At 36.0% G+C, this 17,199-nt stretch overlaps 1 protein-coding gene across 1 annotated transcript in view; it reads right to left on the bottom strand.

Moving 5' to 3' along the window:
* The window catches only part of LOC145663920 (follicle-stimulating hormone receptor-like), a 590,817-nt gene extending 583,463 nt beyond the window's left edge, over positions 1 to 7,354 (bottom strand). The window contains exon 1 of the mRNA XM_081730117.1: positions 7,126 to 7,354. The gene's annotated coding sequence lies outside the window, so the exon portion shown is untranslated. The remainder of the gene's footprint in view (positions 1 to 7,125) is intronic.
* Positions 7,355 to 17,199: the final 9,845 nt, after the last annotated feature.

The following is a 17,199-nucleotide window of genomic DNA, read 5'->3' as shown; positions in this document are numbered from 1 at the left end:
CGAATTCAAGTATTTCATAAGCAAAGCGCTATTTAGCCTCCCTTACTTCTTGAATGCAACAATTTCTTAATACTCTATAGTTTTCGAATTTTGTATTGGGGTTTATTGTGCTAGCACTAGAAGGATCATTATTTTTTAACATGTCTTCTGTATGTTCCATAGCCTTTATCTCTCCATGCCATTAACGAACGTAACTGACCTGTTAACCATGGTGATGGAGGTCGCGAAACGCGTTTTTCTTTTTAACTTCATGGACCTACAGTTTATAATATGGGGTCCAAATCGCATGAGCTTCCACCGGGAATTGAAACCGGGTCTCCCGCAATAAAGACGCGTACGTTAACCATATAGCCAAAAAGAAGCTCTACCCTTCATCGTGTTTCACAGCAGGAGATAAATTCTCTTCCGTCAAAGTCCTGTTCCATCTTTTTCTGTCCTATCACTTTAATATCTGATGCAAATAGCTTAAACTTGATTTGCCTGTAAAAAAAGAAAATTTTTCCGCCTTTCCAAGTCGTTTTTTTTTTTTTTTCATATTCTCTTGCGAATAAGATTGAATCGTTTTATACATGTATGGTTCGTTCGTAGCTGTTGAACCACGGAAGCCTTCATCATTGTTTCGATATTAACAAAACTTACTAAAACGCAATGTTACATTAGTTAATAGACAATTATTTAGTCGTTAATTATTATTACTATCCCCGGCTTAGAATGGAATAATAATGTTTATACATTATATTTGAGAATAAAGAGCTGAATAGAATACGAGGTGTACTCAAAAAGAAACCGAACTTTTGCTATATCATCTTTATTGCTCATTGTACATTTTAAGCACTGTTCCCTTCAAAGTAGTCCTCTCTACTGGCAATACACCGTTCCCAACATTTCTTCCATTTCTGAAAAGCCTCCTGAAACACTTTCTGAGATGGTGCGCAAGTTTCTTGTCGCGTTATCCTGAGTCTCCTCTACGATTTGGAAACGACGTTCTTTCAAAGTGAGTTTAAGTTGGGCAAGCAGGAAAAAGTCTGCTGTGGCTAGGTACGGAGAATAGGATGGATAGAGCACAACGGAAATCTAATGGTTTGCCAGTTAACTGCGGATGAGGAGCGAAGCGTGAATGGGCACGTTGGCACGGTGCACCATGCAAGTCTGATTTTCCCACAATTTACGCCTCTTCCTTCGCATAACATCCCTGGTGAAACTGTTTGTTTACTATCTAATCACGTGATAGAAATTCATGGCAGACAATGCCTTTCCCATCAAAAAGCACTACTAACATCATCTTGATCCTTGATCGACCTATGCATGCGTTTTTGGACGAGGAGTACCTGAATGAATTGAAAAAGAATTGAAGTGTCTCTGTTAATATTTTGCCAAGTACAGTAGAGCGTCGATTATCCGAAGTAATTGGGGGACATGGGTGTTCGGAAAACTGGTTTGTTCGGATAATCGAACTGTACTGTACTGTACTGTACTGTACTTCTACAGCCAGTGCCAAACTTACAGAAGTGTGCTGATTGTTGAAACACAGCGACTGGCGGCTTGGCCGGTCAGCAGCGCCTTATGAAGGCCCCATTAGAAGCAATGTTCCGCCAGCGGTGGCTCAGTGTGGCGACTACTGTGGGAAACTTGGTTTGGGAGTGAGGGGGATGATGGACGGTAGGGTGGGAGAGTAACAGGTGCGAGCGAGTACACAGTTCGGTTAAGCGGTCGTTCGGTTGACCGACGTTCGGATAATCGACGCTCTACTGTACGTAGCAAAATTTCACACAAATGTTGTTCTTCAGCTCCTTTAGTCTCACTGTATCATTAATCAGTCGAAAGGCTTGTGCACGTGCTCACTTCAGCAGCTATTGCTCAGCGACTAATGGTCATAGCGAAACGAAATAAATGGCAGTTTGTTGTCTAAACTTGCCTTTAGATGCGATCAGTAGCCGTAGCCGCAGTGCGCTCCCTCTGCCACTTGGCGCGCTATTTCAAAAGTTCGGTTTCTTTTTGAACACACCACGTAGATAACGACAAACAACGCCTTCGGCGTTTCCCTTGTGAAATCCCGGGTCAGTTGCGATGCACTTTTTTAATACTAAACTTGGGTTTAAATGTCATCGTAACTGTCACCAATCAGCTTAGAGAATCCAAATTAACGCCGATGGGACCTCAACTTACACTGTATCAGGAGTGTCTATTCATCTCACCGACTTCAAGAACTATGGATTCGATTGTGATATCGGTTGTTTTCGATTAATTGTTATTGTAACGTCATCACCTTTCCATCTCCCTAGGGCTGTCTTTCCTCCACGGCACTTTTTTTTAAATTTTAAATCATATGTGTATCTCCAGTGACGGATCCAGGATATGATCGAGGGAGGAGGTAAACCATAGTTTGCAGCTTTATCCAGTGTAAAGCAGGATTAAAGCCCATTTCATCTTATGTATACCTAAGCGTCAAGACGGAGTAAAACCCCTATATCCCCCTTGAATCCGCGCCTGTGTATGTCTTTTTTTTTTTTTTTATTAGAAAAATGAGTTTATGTGGTGAGTTTCATCTTACTAACATGAAGAATTCGAGATATAACCTAATTATTTTTTTTTTTTACATAAATCTTAAATCATTTGTTCCAATTTGAAGCCCCCTCCTCCCCTCCCCTCTTTAGGATACGCATCAACAAATTCTATCTAGTTTACAGCCTCTTCAAGATTATGGTATCTATATATTAAAATGCTAGGTTTATATGTTTGTCTCCAAAGAAAAGTTTATATGTTTGTCTCCAATCATTTCGACAGCGAAATCTCGAAAACCACAAATGCAGGAAATGTACCGTTTTCACTAGTCGATTCCAAATTTTGTGTAGATTGTCCAGTTCTAATAGAATGCTTTAAAAAAGATTGCATTACGTTATTTCTTTATTACATTTTTCAAAGGTGCATTGGAAGTGTTGATTTAAAAAAAACATCATATCCTACGAGTTATACATTCCAACACCACAAAGTTGTATATAAGGATTGTATATCTCTCAGGCGTTTGTTTCACGGGCAAATTACAATGAAAAACGAAGGATAACCATTTCGCCAGCCTAAGACGAATCTTTATTGTTCGGAGTGTTTTGCCCAATGAACACTATATAACACTGACATTATAATTAATTGTGCGTGTAATGTATTTTTTTATTACATACTGCATGCAAGAAGAAAAAATACTAGTCACACATGAATTAGAAACTCCAACGGGAAGTAGGCTCAAATCTTGCAAACGATGCGGGATATTGAAAAAATAATCGAAAAAATCTCCCCTTTCCTTGCCGATTTTTAAAAAAATCAAAACGTATTTCACTTGTGTCTGTAAAGGGACATGTACAGATGTCCCAAGAAATGCAATGAGGTTCAAGCTCATATGTGAATGATGCACTGTGTAGAATGCGGGTTCAGCTAGTCTTTAGTAAAAATTACTTTGAAGTGTGCTAAATTAACAATATGGACGAACAAACTAAAAATAAAAAAGACCTAACTAAAATATACAGGGTGGTCCAAAAGTAGGTATACACCCCTGCATTGATAAAGTATAACATTCTAGTTTATGGATGTCTTTTCTTCGGCTCTTCCCAAGATGTAAGTAAAAACACATTAAGAACAAATAATAAAGAAACTAAGCCTACTTGACAGGTAACAATAAGAAATTATATAAAATGCAATGAGCTTATCAGTACGGTATTGTATACCTACTTTTGGCCCATCCTGTATATTAATTTGAAGTTTTTTTTTCTTGTGTCTAATAAAATAACTGTTATTAAGGTTTAATGGATTTTTGTTTGTTTATTCAAAGATAAGGCATACACCAAATCGACAAACCTCGTCGCGCTGAACAAAATGATAACGGTGATTTTAAATCCTCATGCGTCGTTCTCGAGAAAGTAGAAAGAAAACTATTTTTGATGCTATTATGATAACCACGCCATGTATTAAGATGAAGCTCAATTAAGTATAACCCCATCAACATTTTTCTTTATTATTATGTTTTTTTTTTATTATTATATTATTAAAGATGACATGACCCAGTACGGTTTAACTGTACAGATACTAACATGGGTGAAAATTCACCCATGGAAAATTTCAAATCGTTATCAGTAGATTGCGTAAGCGTCGCAGGTGTCTGAGCTTCCAGATATGCTCCCCTGCTTTAGTGTGATTTGTGTTGATATGCGTACCGGCCGCGTTCTATGCACTTGCTATTCTGTGTATAAGCGATGGGGGTGAAAATTCACCCGTGTTAGTATTGACGGAAGTTCTAAATGTGATTAGTTTATATAGTATCTCTATTATTTTTTCTGTAGTAGTATGTAACGTAATGTTGTATTAAAGTATTTATTTAGATATTTTTTTTATTTTCAAAAAAATTGACATTGGACCGCATCAAAAGAAAAAAATCTTATTTTACCAAGAAAACATTTAATGCAAAATTTACTTTTTACGATTTGTCACATCTCACATATAATTTTTATATATTTTTGCACACGTATCACGTTAAAAACTGTATATAGTATTTTTATTATATTTTAATAGTATTGTATACAATTTTGGATTGAAGTAATTATTTAGATTTTTTTTTAAAAAAAAATTAAAAAATCACATTGGAACGCATCAAATGAAAAAAAATCTCATTTTGTCAGGAAAACATTTAATGTAAAATTTACTTTTTTAAGATAAAAATATGTCATAAGAACTATATTATCTTACAGATTCGTCACATATTGAAAATCTTAATTTTTTTTTTTTTCAAAATTATGCAGCAAAACATTATGCGGGTGAAAATTCATTCGTGTTAGTATCTAAGAGTATTAAAACACGTTAGTACACTACGGTAAATGAACTATAACCAAAAATATATAATTAACTCTTGAAAACATTGTTTCCGTTTACCTAATAATATTTTCTATAGGTTAGGCATACATAAACCGATAGGTCACATTGTGCGGAACAAAATGACATTGTTTAAGGGGACATTTTCATGCGTAGTTTTCGAAAAAATAAATTTTTATTCCGCGAAAAGGCATGTCGTTCGTTATCGATAATAATTTGTAACTTTTATTTTCTGCTGGGACAAATTGTATACTTATTTTTTTATTTACAGTATGTGTAAAAATGTTAAAAAATGTTAGCTTACAGATTGTACTTACTGTTGGGCTTCTACTAACAGTAACACAAACACACACATATACACACACACACACATATTGCTTGTAATTTAAACTGATCAAAAAAATAGAATCAAGAATCCATTGAAGGTAATTTATCTTAACCAGAGGTAAAAGTGGGTCTGAAAAGGTAGGGGGACGGTAGGTAGCGGCATAACGTCACGCCATCCCCCTGATAATCTTTGCCCATTGTATTTTTTTTTAAGGAACTAGGCAGACGCGGTACATATATTTTGGAGGTGGGGAACGACGTCATCCCACGTTCCCCCTGATCTTAACAACAAAATAGATGGGGGAAAAAGAGATTTATGAATCGAAAAATTAAAAATATTGAAAAATGCTCAGAATTCATGGAATGAGCAAGGAAAATAGAAATCCTGGAAATTGTAACTCATGTTGAAAATTCATAGACTTACGTTACTCTGGATTACAAAGAGCTTGCCATTTTATTTATTTATTTATTTATTTATTTATTTATTTAAAGTTGTGGGGCACGGTGGACAGTAGGTAAAGCGTTTAACTTTGGTCCTTGCAGTCCCTCGTTCGATCCTTGGCCAAGTAAGTTTGCGGTGGACAACATCGTGTTTGTGTGTTTTCTCAGGGTTCTTCCTTTTTCTCTCACTTTCTCATTCCACCAATTCTTCCATCATCATTCATTTGCTTTAATCATCATCTCCCTTAGCCTAAGTGACATATATGTGGGACGTTAAACTGAAAGATTTCATTTCATTTTTTTTTTAAAGTTAAATGTTAACAGAGTACTGAGAAATATGTTCTATTTCCATCAGTACTAAGTTACAACAAACAATTGACAATATGTTTCAATTTCATTATTGAAAATTTACTTTGAAAATTAAATAAATTCTTTTTTTTTTTTAGTTTAACGTCCCACGGTATGCCATTTTGTAGGCTAAAAGGAAACGGATGGTTAATGGATGTAAATGATTGTGTAATTACATTTTTAGTGCTCTCCCACTGGGATTCGAACCTAGGACCATATGCACCAAAAATATATGCGCTAACCACTAGACGAGCGGGAAAGACCTCGTGGTTAATATACGCATTTTCAGTGCGGTAAACTCGGGTTCGATTTGCGATGGGAACTTATGTGGTTCGGATCCCACGTTAAGCTGTAGGTCCACTTCTCACATGCAGTCCCGCGTAGCGTAGTTCCTAACGCTCTCACCTTCGGGGTGAGCGGTCCTGGGTTCGATTCCCGCTGGGAGCACTCGGTTGAAAAAGTCTGAAAAGCTTTTACAGGCTAGCCATCCTCAATGGGCTTTTACAGATTTTTCTTACTTACACCAGGCAAATGCCGGGATGGCACCTAACTATTATAGATCCCAGGCCGCTTCCTTCCTTCTCCAATGCTTTCTTCGTTCCCTTTCCCCTGATAATGTACTCGCTGAGGGACGCCATCCCTCATACGTGGCGGGATAAATGGCCATAGATGCCGAAAATCCAGAAATCTAAATCCTAAATCCACTTCTCGCATACCCTCGCTGTTGAACGGAATGCTGAAAACTAACTAACTCAACAAATGAACTTTTTCTTTATTGTTTATTTCAGGAGCGTCATTTAGAGGGTCAGAAGGGGCAAATGATCTCCAACAATTTGAGAAATACATATACTTTAATCGATTGTCTACTAATACTAGTACAGAATTTGGAAGTCTTCTTGCCCCCATCAAGTGAAGTCTGAAATTGGCCCTTGGTTTATTTGCCGCGGCGCTTCATAATACTTGCAAACCGATTAACAGTAATAAAATTATCATCCTTTTAGTGCATTTTCGTATGAAAGGATCTTTAAGAAAACAATTTTCTTTTAAAATATAACACAAGTAAACAACATCAATTGCCAACAGAACATGAAATCTTCTATAAAAGCAAATAATTTGTGGCATAAAAAAAAAAAAAACAAATAGTTTTTGACTTACCAATCAGATGAAATAATCTTTAGCCGGAAAATTTTAAGTTCTATAACCAAGTGTTGAATATGTATATTTTTTTTCTACGGAACTATCTTCGTCTTAAGTCCTAAATAACTTGATAGACAAGGAAGGACTAGTGTAGTCGCTTATGAGATTAAGCTACCGGAACGAGTTGTGTCGTATCGCGAACTGAGATAACGTTTGTCATCCGTGCGTGTTCCAGCGATGTCCTGCCTTGCTTTTCTCCCTTTTGGAGGCAATCAAAAGTGCAAGCGCCTGCGTGTTTTCCCTACTCTTGCCACGCTGAGCCATCACCTACCACAACAGACGCGCAAGAAGCTATGTAAGATGATTTTTTTCCTGAACACGATGGTTAACAGAATCGAACTAAGCTTTTACTTTAAACAATCTTAACAATAAATAAATAAAATAATTTTCTGTTTTATTGTGGTCTTTCTTTTACTATGAACGATTTTCCTTCGTATTTACAAAACAAGAACACTTATTTTATCATTGAAAGAGATTAGCTTGTATCCAGTGTTGTTATTCTAATTTTTCAACAACCAGTTATATATATATATATATATATATATATATATATATATATATATATATATATATATATATATATATATATATATATATATATATATATATATATATATATATACATATATATATATACATACATATATATATATATATATATATATATATATATATATATATATATATATATATATATATATATATATATATATATATATAGGGTGTTTCAAAACAACACCGACAATATTTGGAAGGTGTTTGCTGACCCCAAATAAGACGAAAAGTGCGTTTACCTCTAGTGCGTGGCGTCCCTGGTTCGATCCCAGCACGCCTTAAGTGGGCTTGGTGGTGGACAAACACCGTGGGCTTGGGTTTTCTCGGCTTCTCCCGTTTCCTCCCACTTTCTTCATTCTACCATTTCATTCATTCTCATCATCACCGTTTCCTTTAGCCTCGCCGGCATATTCGTGGGACGTAAAACTCAAAGACTTCATTTCATTTCTATGGTAGTGAAATTTTCCTTTATACATTGAGAAAGTGTTCAATGTGAGGATTCGCTTAAACTGGAGATGTGAAATTCCGAATGTAAACTCTTAAATAAAAATATTGGATTTAGTGGTTCCGAATAGTCCACTACACAGTGGCGTGCGTGAGAGTCTCTTAAAGATGTGAATTCCAAATATAAACTCTTATATAAAACAATGAAACATGTTTCAAGGCTTTCATATATTCTATTGCTAAAAGAAGAAGGGCAGTCATTTATATAATATCAAAATTTGCACTTATATATTTACAGTTTAAGCAAGGTAACCAGACGTCCCGTTTTAGCCGGGATAGTCCCTTTCTTCAACCGTTGTCCCGTTTTTCTCTGATTCTCAAACAGGATGCCTAAATGTCCCGTTTTAAAGCAAAAATGACCCACGTGTCCCGTAATTATTATTCAAAATATAAATGGTCAATGCAAATTCTACACTCTGTACCAACACTCATTGGGAAGGTTCAGAAGTGTATGGAATTTCTGAATGTTCAAATGAGAATTGAGTGTTCTGTGGTTCAAGTGGGAATTGAGTTCGATTTCTGAGTGTTCAGAAATTGAAAATGAAATGAAATCTAAGTTTTACGTCCCACTTTTATGCCGGTTAGGCTAAAGGAAACGGTGATGATGAGTGAAATGAAGAAAGTGGGAGGAAACGGGAGAACCGCGAGAAAACCCACGAGCACGGTGTTTGTCCACCACAAAGTCCACACGGCACGAGCTGGGATCGAACTGGGGACCCCAAGGAGCGGAGGTTCACGCTCTACCACTGAGCCACCGCACCAGTATCTTCGAGTTCGATACCATAAAAGATCTCGCACGATGATATCTCTAGTTCTTTATATATATTATCTCAATTATTCTTGTATATAGACTATGTATGAACTCATATTTCTGTAATGACAGCACTTATCGATATTTTTAAATACCTATAGACTTGTATTTTTAATGGCTCCCTTCAGAAAAAAATAGAATTGAACGCTTTGTTATACTATATATTTTACAATAATAATATTCTTAACCAAAACACTTATGAATAGTTTTTTGTCGTTCCACCCCTTCTCTTCAGTACTTTAATAAATACTTATCAATTTTTAGTTTATTTTGAGCTCCATGATCATTGCTAGCACCAAGGCTATATGTGACGTGAGTCAATCTCTTAATATGAAATCCGAACCATGTGAGCTCCAACTGGGAATCCAGCAAGGAACCCCGTACATCAAAGGATACGTGCTAGCCATTTGAGCAGCGGGGAAGGCTTGACTTAGGTTATTATTATTAATTTATTTGTTTGTTTGTTTATATTGAAGATTACCGTCCCTTTCCAGCACTGATGCTATATGAGACATGGTTCTACAGTTTTAGGCGAAATCCTGTTATTTAGGATATTAGATTTCTGGGCTCTCGGCGTCTAAGGCCATTTAGCCCGTCACGTTTGAGGCGAGCACACTATCCGGGGAAAGGGAAGGAAGAAAGAATTGGGTAAGGAAGGAAGCGGCCTGGGACCTACGCATAAGTTAGGTACCCTCCAGCATTTGCCTGGTGTGGATAAGAAAAATCCAGGAAAACCTCATTCAGGGTGGCTGGCCTGAAAAAGCGTTTTACACTTTTTCGACTGAGTGCCCCCATCGGGAATTGAATCCGGGACCGCTCACACCGAAGGCGAGATCGTTAGTAACTACGCTACCAAAGTGGAATCCTGTTATGCCCCGGTATTCTGAACCTCTACCGAGCAATACATATTTTACCGATGTTTAACTTTAATATTGTTATTAAGTTTTAGTTAACTTGATTTCTGAAAATTTAATTTGAAGGTTTGTGTTCCATATGCAGGGCCGGATTTCCCAATAGGCCCGGTAGGCCCGGGCCTATGGGCGCAAGCTCCCAGGGGGCGCACGACCTAGAGAAAAAAATTAAAAAATATCTAGAAATAAAAATAAATAGCCATAACTTAACATATTTTTTGAATTGATTTTAAAAATCATGCTAATAAAGCATTCTGATTTTGAAGTTCATTGGAACAAATAATTGTTGGTAAAGTTAAAATATTTTTCAACATTATGCATCAACTTCGTTACAACATTGATCTCAAAAATGTCATTTTTTATACTAGTACAATTTACTATTTGTACATACAAAATATCTAGTTTTACTTTAAAACACAGTTTTTGTGTCACGTTATCAGAATATTTCATGTAAGCTGTGTTTCTGAGATTAAAACTATTTTATAATGTATTACAGTTTCTTTTTATATATTTGCCCAAATGGCTAAATTGAAAAAAAAAACATAAAACCAAAAACAAAACCAATCTTTTGTTAATACATTAACGGTATTTTTTAAGCCCAGAACCAAGTAAATTCCTCAAAAAACTTGCAATGATAAAATTGCATCGTGGAGTGGTGTTTAAGCAATTAACATATAGGCCTGATATATTTTTTTAAATAAAGGTTTTTAGGAAAGTAACTTTAACTAGACTAGGGGGCGGAAAAATTATTGGGCCTAGGGGCGCCAAAATGCTAAATCCGGCCCTGTCCATGTGGTATAATTAAAGGATGTAGGACACGGACTTTTCAGTGCGAGCCATCTGAAGTATCGCATAAAAATTAATGAATATGTTTAATGGTGAAGAAGCAACACAAAATTGATAAAATTTAAGTTATGGGGAGCTGATCTTCAAAAATTAATGCTCCACCAACAAATACATTTTCTTTTTTCTAAATTATGGCAGGTATTAGAAACTAATTTTTAACCAAATAAATCAATATTTCGTGTGTTTGCTAATAAACTAGTCATAAATTGGAATTATCCAATCTGTTTATAGTAGCTGGTTTTTATAACAATTTTCCAATTACGTAATGGAGTTGGTTGTTAGCTTATTAACATTCTGCTCTCGCATGAAATTTTATAAGCTATGCATTTTCTAGCTTTGTTACAAGATAATTATTTAATGTTGAGAAGACGTCAGTGATTTGCCTGCCTAATCATTAGTGTGTGTAGTCGTTGATTTTGTAGTCCCTGCAAAAGAAAGCACTAGCTAATTAGTATATGTGTAAAAGCAAGAAAAAAATACGGTATATGAAGTTACTTAATGAAGAATTTTAAAATGTAAAATAATAAGGAAGAAAGCAGATGACGCGAAGCAAGTCGCAATAATCCTATGAAGCATATATTATTATAAGTAATTATAGTTATTTAAATTATGTTTGAATATGCGAGATGAAATTTTGATAGAACACTTACCGGGGATGCTTAGTTTATGATGGCGATTTTTTGCGATGTCTTGAACATATGGTCATCTGAAAAGACTAAACGAAACAACATTAGTTTTAAATAAAAATTCATACTAATAACAATTTCCTAAGAATATAACAACAACGTAAATTTGCTCCATGACATCTAGATATCTAAGAGAACAAACTTTATTCTGAATTAACTCTGATCTAGTACATATATTAACTATATATATAAAACTACATGAACTGACATAAATTAAAAAGGTACTTCCGGTTGACGTGGAAAGTTGAAATTTGGCATGATTGTAGCTTTCCAGGACTAACCGACATGAAAATTTTCAAATGTGAATATTTTTAATTTTTAGAAGTCTAAAGATGAAGAAATTCCCCCTGTTATTTAAATTGGTGTTTTTTGAACCTATAATCTCATATTTTAGGTACTTGGAATCAGGGCCGCCCACAGGGGGGGATGTATGGCGCAAGCTGCGCCATTGAGAAAAAGTTTTTTTTTGGGGGGGGGGCATTTTACTCTACTTTCGAACTAGCAATTTTACTGTCGGAATAGCATTAAAACACGATTTTGAGAAGCTAATTTTCAAAAATTTTCCGGGGTGAACCCCCGTACCTCCTGCTTCGATACTCGATGAATGAAGTACCGCGCAAGTAGCCGTATGAAAGGAAAGGTTGGTTCGTTTTAAGAGAGAAGGGCCGTCCACAGGAGGGATGAATGCCGCAAGTTGTGCCATCGAGAAAAAAATTGCGGGGAATAAAAAAATTGGGGAAGAATTTTACTCTAATGTCGAATAAGTAATTTAGCTGTCGCCAGAATAACATTGGAACACGATGCGATTTTTTTTTTTAATCTCGAGAATGAATCCCCCTACCCCCTGCTTAGAAACTCTATGAATGAAGTACCGCGCAAGTTGCTATATGAAAGGATGGCGCCAAGTTCTGGTGAACAACAGTTACAAACACTCAAGGAATCACTTTCAAATTTAGATTTGAAACTTGCCTATGTTGTCTGTTGAAAATTATAAAGTAGTTTGACATAATTGTGAGCTAGTGGTAACCATACAGACAACAGCCAAGTTTCAAATCTAAATTTAAAGTGAGCCAGTGAGTGTTTGTAACTGTTGTCCACCAGAATTTGGCGCCTATTTTTGTGATTTCAATTCTTTTTAAGGCCACTCGTACTTGGCTCTTTTACAGGAATGTTTTTTGTTGGATATCACTCCTTTTTGTAGGCTAATTTCGAGGATAACATTTTCTTTAGGTATCAAACTCAATAACTTGTAACTTGCGTCTTACTTTTCATGTACAAGGGAATTATATCAATATTTTGTAAAGAAAAAAATAATACTACTAATTGTAAAAAAAAAAAGAATACCTGTGCCATACACAGTGTGTAGAAGTTTTTATACCCTTCAATATCCTTATAGAACATATTTAGTATTGTACACTACCAAGACTACTAATAAAAGTAATGCCATTTTTATAATTACTACTGCCCCTACTACTACTACAAGCATTCTATAATACTACTACAGGAAATAAAAACAACAAAAATAACAATTACTAGTACTATAAAAACTACTGCTACACTGGGCAATTGTTTTTAGAGGGGGGAGTGCGCCATCAGCTTTGGGGGGGAATGGGCACCCCTGCTTGGAATTAAAATACAAACTTGAAATTCAGTATGATTTACGTTTTCGTTAGTATTACTCGTACCTACGTAAATCAGTAAAAATAAAAGTTTCCAACTTTAGAGTGTTTAGGGATACGCACGAGACGACTCGAGACGGGATTTTCCTGACAAAATTCGAGTCGAGACACGGCTCTTCCAATAGTAAAATATACATTTTTCGAGTCGAGACATCACTTTTACAGCACATTTTCGAGACGAGACAGCCACAAATCTTGTCTGGTGCGCATCCCTAAGAATGTTTTATGGGGAAAGAGGATGTCTACACCCCAAAATATTTAGGCACTTGCGACTGGATTAGAATGATGAAATTTGACATGATGGTAGCCCTTCGGGACTTACAGGAAAACTACCAAAAGTGAATATTTATAATTTTTAAAGGTCTAAAGGGGATGCAGAAATTCCCATGTTATTTAAATGGGCATTTTCTTGGGATACAAAATCTTATCTTTTACGTAGTTAAAATACGAAAAGAAACTTAATATTCGGTAGAATTGTGGTGTTAATTGGTACGAGGCTGTAGGCCGAGCTAAGGGGGATATGGGGGCGAAGCCCCCAGCCGAGAAAATTCAGGAAATGTGAAGAGCAAATGCACAAAATTCACTGTTGATTCAAATGCTGATACATGAGAGGTACGAGGCCGAAGACCTAGTAAACACGGGGGTTTGGGGGCGTAACCCCCAGCTAGTCAAAGGCTAGTTTAGCTATAAAATTAGAATACTCACCTTCTGGAAACTTCAATGCTACAGTACTTACCTTCTCTAAACCTCATCGTCAATACTTACGTTTCAGAAATCTCACTGTATTTACCTGGACATCTTTGTGTATACTTATCTTTGGAAACTTTAACGTAACCTAAAAGGATACCTTCACTACCTAACCTAACGGTGTTATACTTACCTGAGCTTATTCTATCAAGTGCATTTTGCACCTCTACTAGGGATTTGAACTGGTGTCCTCTAAGGTGATTGTCCAGGAAATGGAACAGGTGATAATCGGAAAGTGCAATGTCCGGGGGAGTATGGTGGGTGCAATAGTGTTTCCCATCCAAGGCGTAGAATGGTGTCACGGGTTGTCCTTTAACAGGATTACCCCTTTGCGATTCGGAAGTGCTGGCTCCAGAGTTTTAAATGTTTCTTAAATACGGTTCAACGGCTAACAGTACACAGTTGCACTGCCTCTGACCAGCTGGTAGCAGTTCCCGATGCACGATGCCGTAAGCAGTTCAACAAACACACAGGAGGACCTTCTTCTGGTGCAGTGCTGGTTTTGGCTGTTTCGGAACCGGTTTGTGGAATGCTAACAAATGACGAGGTGCCGTGAAGTTTCGTACAGAACCCACTTTTCGTCACATGTCAACACCCTGTCCATAAATGGCTTCTTCCTCAAACAAGACAGCAAAGAAACACAGGTGTCTGCTCGCATTGCATTTTGGCCCGGAGTCAAATCATGAGGGACCCATCGACCCAACTTGTAATGCTTCCCAAGTTGGTGGAGGTGCTGCAGAATGATTTCTCCACTTACACTGAATTATAGTCCCAATTCCTTACATGTCTGGCCACGAACCACCAGAATGCGTTCAAATTTTTTGAGGCTCTGCCAGCGGATAGGATGCATGCTATTCACTGCATCAGCGGGGAGAGCTAATAATAATACGAATAACAAGGCATATGTTTAGTTTTGAGGGGCCATTATTTTTAGGAAAAATGTTAAAATTACTCTAATTTTATGTTGTCTTCGGGTTAGGTTAGGTTACACTATGTTACATTAGGTTAACCAAAATTTCCACTCTCTTACGTACGCCCTACAGTCTTTCGTATACCTCACTTCCATACAGTGCATTTGCATTCCATTGACCTGTAAAATTGCACACGAATCAACTACACTCATGTAACATCAACTCAATTCTCCTGTAAATCTTCTCTCTTTTTTTTAATTATTATTATTATTTACTTTTGGCCCTCCATATCTAAACATAACCCAATAATAATAAGTTTGTAAAATGAAAATAATTCCTTTTAAACTTAACATCTTACTTTCATGCTCTTTAGGCTAAAGAAGAGAAATGATTAATGAAAGTATTTTTACTGCTCCCCCTCGCAAATCAAACGCATAACCACGTGCAACCAAGGAGCACATGCCAGAGTATGTTTGTTTTATCTTGGCACGCTTCCCGCCTAAAAGATGGATCTGTCTGCTACACGTTGTTGCCAGGCCACGGTTAAGTTGAGAGTTACAATACACTAGGAAACACAGTAAAACGCCACATTATTCACAAATCACTATAACACATTTGTTAGCGTGTGGCAACTAAGCACTTCAACTACCCGCCAAATAGCAATGACCTCATTTGATGGGCTGGATGACAATTAACGTCACGTACACAGCAAAGCCAATGAAATGTCTATTGGATTAAAACGTTCACGTGGGTGCTAGCAGAAAATCTTTAAAGGCCAACCAAGTGCACTGGCGGGAAGTGTTCCAAAACAAAACAAACGTACTCTAGACCAGCAACGATGGCTGAATTAGAACTGTATGGTTTTCTTGTATTACCTTACATTGCTTTTATTATACAAGTGTTTCATCTACAAAATACTTAGACTTATGTATTATTTCATTGATAAGAAAAGGAATTTAAAATTATGAATGTATATATATGAATGTATATACATATATATAATTATGTATGTATCTATATCCTTAAAAGCTTCTCAATTACTATATTTTGTAATGCGATGACATGAGATTATTTATTTACATTTTCCAGTTACATGTTTCATAACTGGAAGTGTGAAAGTCGATTCTGCTTTTTACCTAATTCTCAAATGTTAGTGATGATCTTTTGATCTCTATTTTGAGGTCTTCTCCAACCCTGACTCAACCTCTGAAACTCTTGTAAAAAAAAAAGTTGATTAGCTAGAATCCTTTTGATGAGTAGTCTGTGACCAGGCTGCTGACCAATAGTTTAGGCTAGGTGTTGGACAAATAAGAGAGAGACATTTAGATAATTAATATGGCTCTCACCATTGCCTGGAAAAGAACGCTTCCTGGTGGAATCTTGTCATTGCTTAGTAAAGTTTAAAAGAGGCTGATACAAGCTAGATAAAGAAAAAAATTAGAGCCATTAGACTAGGAGCTAATTTCCTATATTTTGGAAATTAGGAATTAGTGATTTCATCTGGAATCCCCTTTCGCTGTAGAAAGAGGACGAACAGAGAACAATTTATCATCTAGAGATCTTTAGAAAGAAAGAACTATTTCAGAAATAAAGAGATTTCAGTTAAGAGGAAATATGTTGAGTGTTTGGTTAAAGGTTTGAGTCTAGATTAGTTGGTTAAGGAAAAATTCGTAACCGTTTTCTGCGTTAATAGAGGCTATGACTGTTATTCTTTAAGGACATTTTCATCTCTTTCTCTTTTGGGTAACTTAAAGGAAAAGGAGGAAAGAGGAGTAGGAAAGAGTTAAAGATTCAAGAAATTATTATTATTATTATTATCTTTATTATTATTATTATTATTATTATTATTATTATTATTATTATTATTATTATTATTATTATTATTATTATTATTATTATTATTATTTCATTGTAAGGATTCTGCGTAGAAAGCAAGGAAAAGTCATATACTGCTTACCAAAATCTTTTTGAAAAATTATCCATCTATAGAAACGAATGAAAGTTTTTTTTTTTTTTTTTTTTTTTTTTGTCACTTCGGATTCAAGCGCTCCATATAATGGTAAAGTAAGATATCAAAGTGGTGTCAAAGATATCCAGAAACTTCACATTGCTGTACTATTTTATTTGTTAACTCCAAAATGATTTGTGCGATGTAAATACGTACAGTGCACAAGAACGGAATTAATAATTGCAAAGTTGCCGAGGCAATTTGAAGCATTTGCAGCCTCTTGAATCACATTTCGTAAAAGGTTTTGTAAAAATTGTGGGGCGTAACGCAACAAAGAAAGAAAGAAAAAAAGAAAACTCAATAATAGCTACTACACCTATTTTTATTGCAAACCAAGACGCAGATTTTTGCGTTGTGTTGACGCAAACTGTCAC

The sequence above is a fragment of the Thermobia domestica genome, chromosome 11 (assembly GCF_964235325.1).
Source record: "Thermobia domestica chromosome 11, izTheDome1.hap1.1, whole genome shotgun sequence".
Classification (NCBI taxonomy): domain Eukaryota; kingdom Metazoa; phylum Arthropoda; class Insecta; order Zygentoma; family Lepismatidae; genus Thermobia; species Thermobia domestica.
Note: the sequence above shows the minus strand (reverse complement) of the source record. Positions and strands in the feature narration are given on the sequence as shown.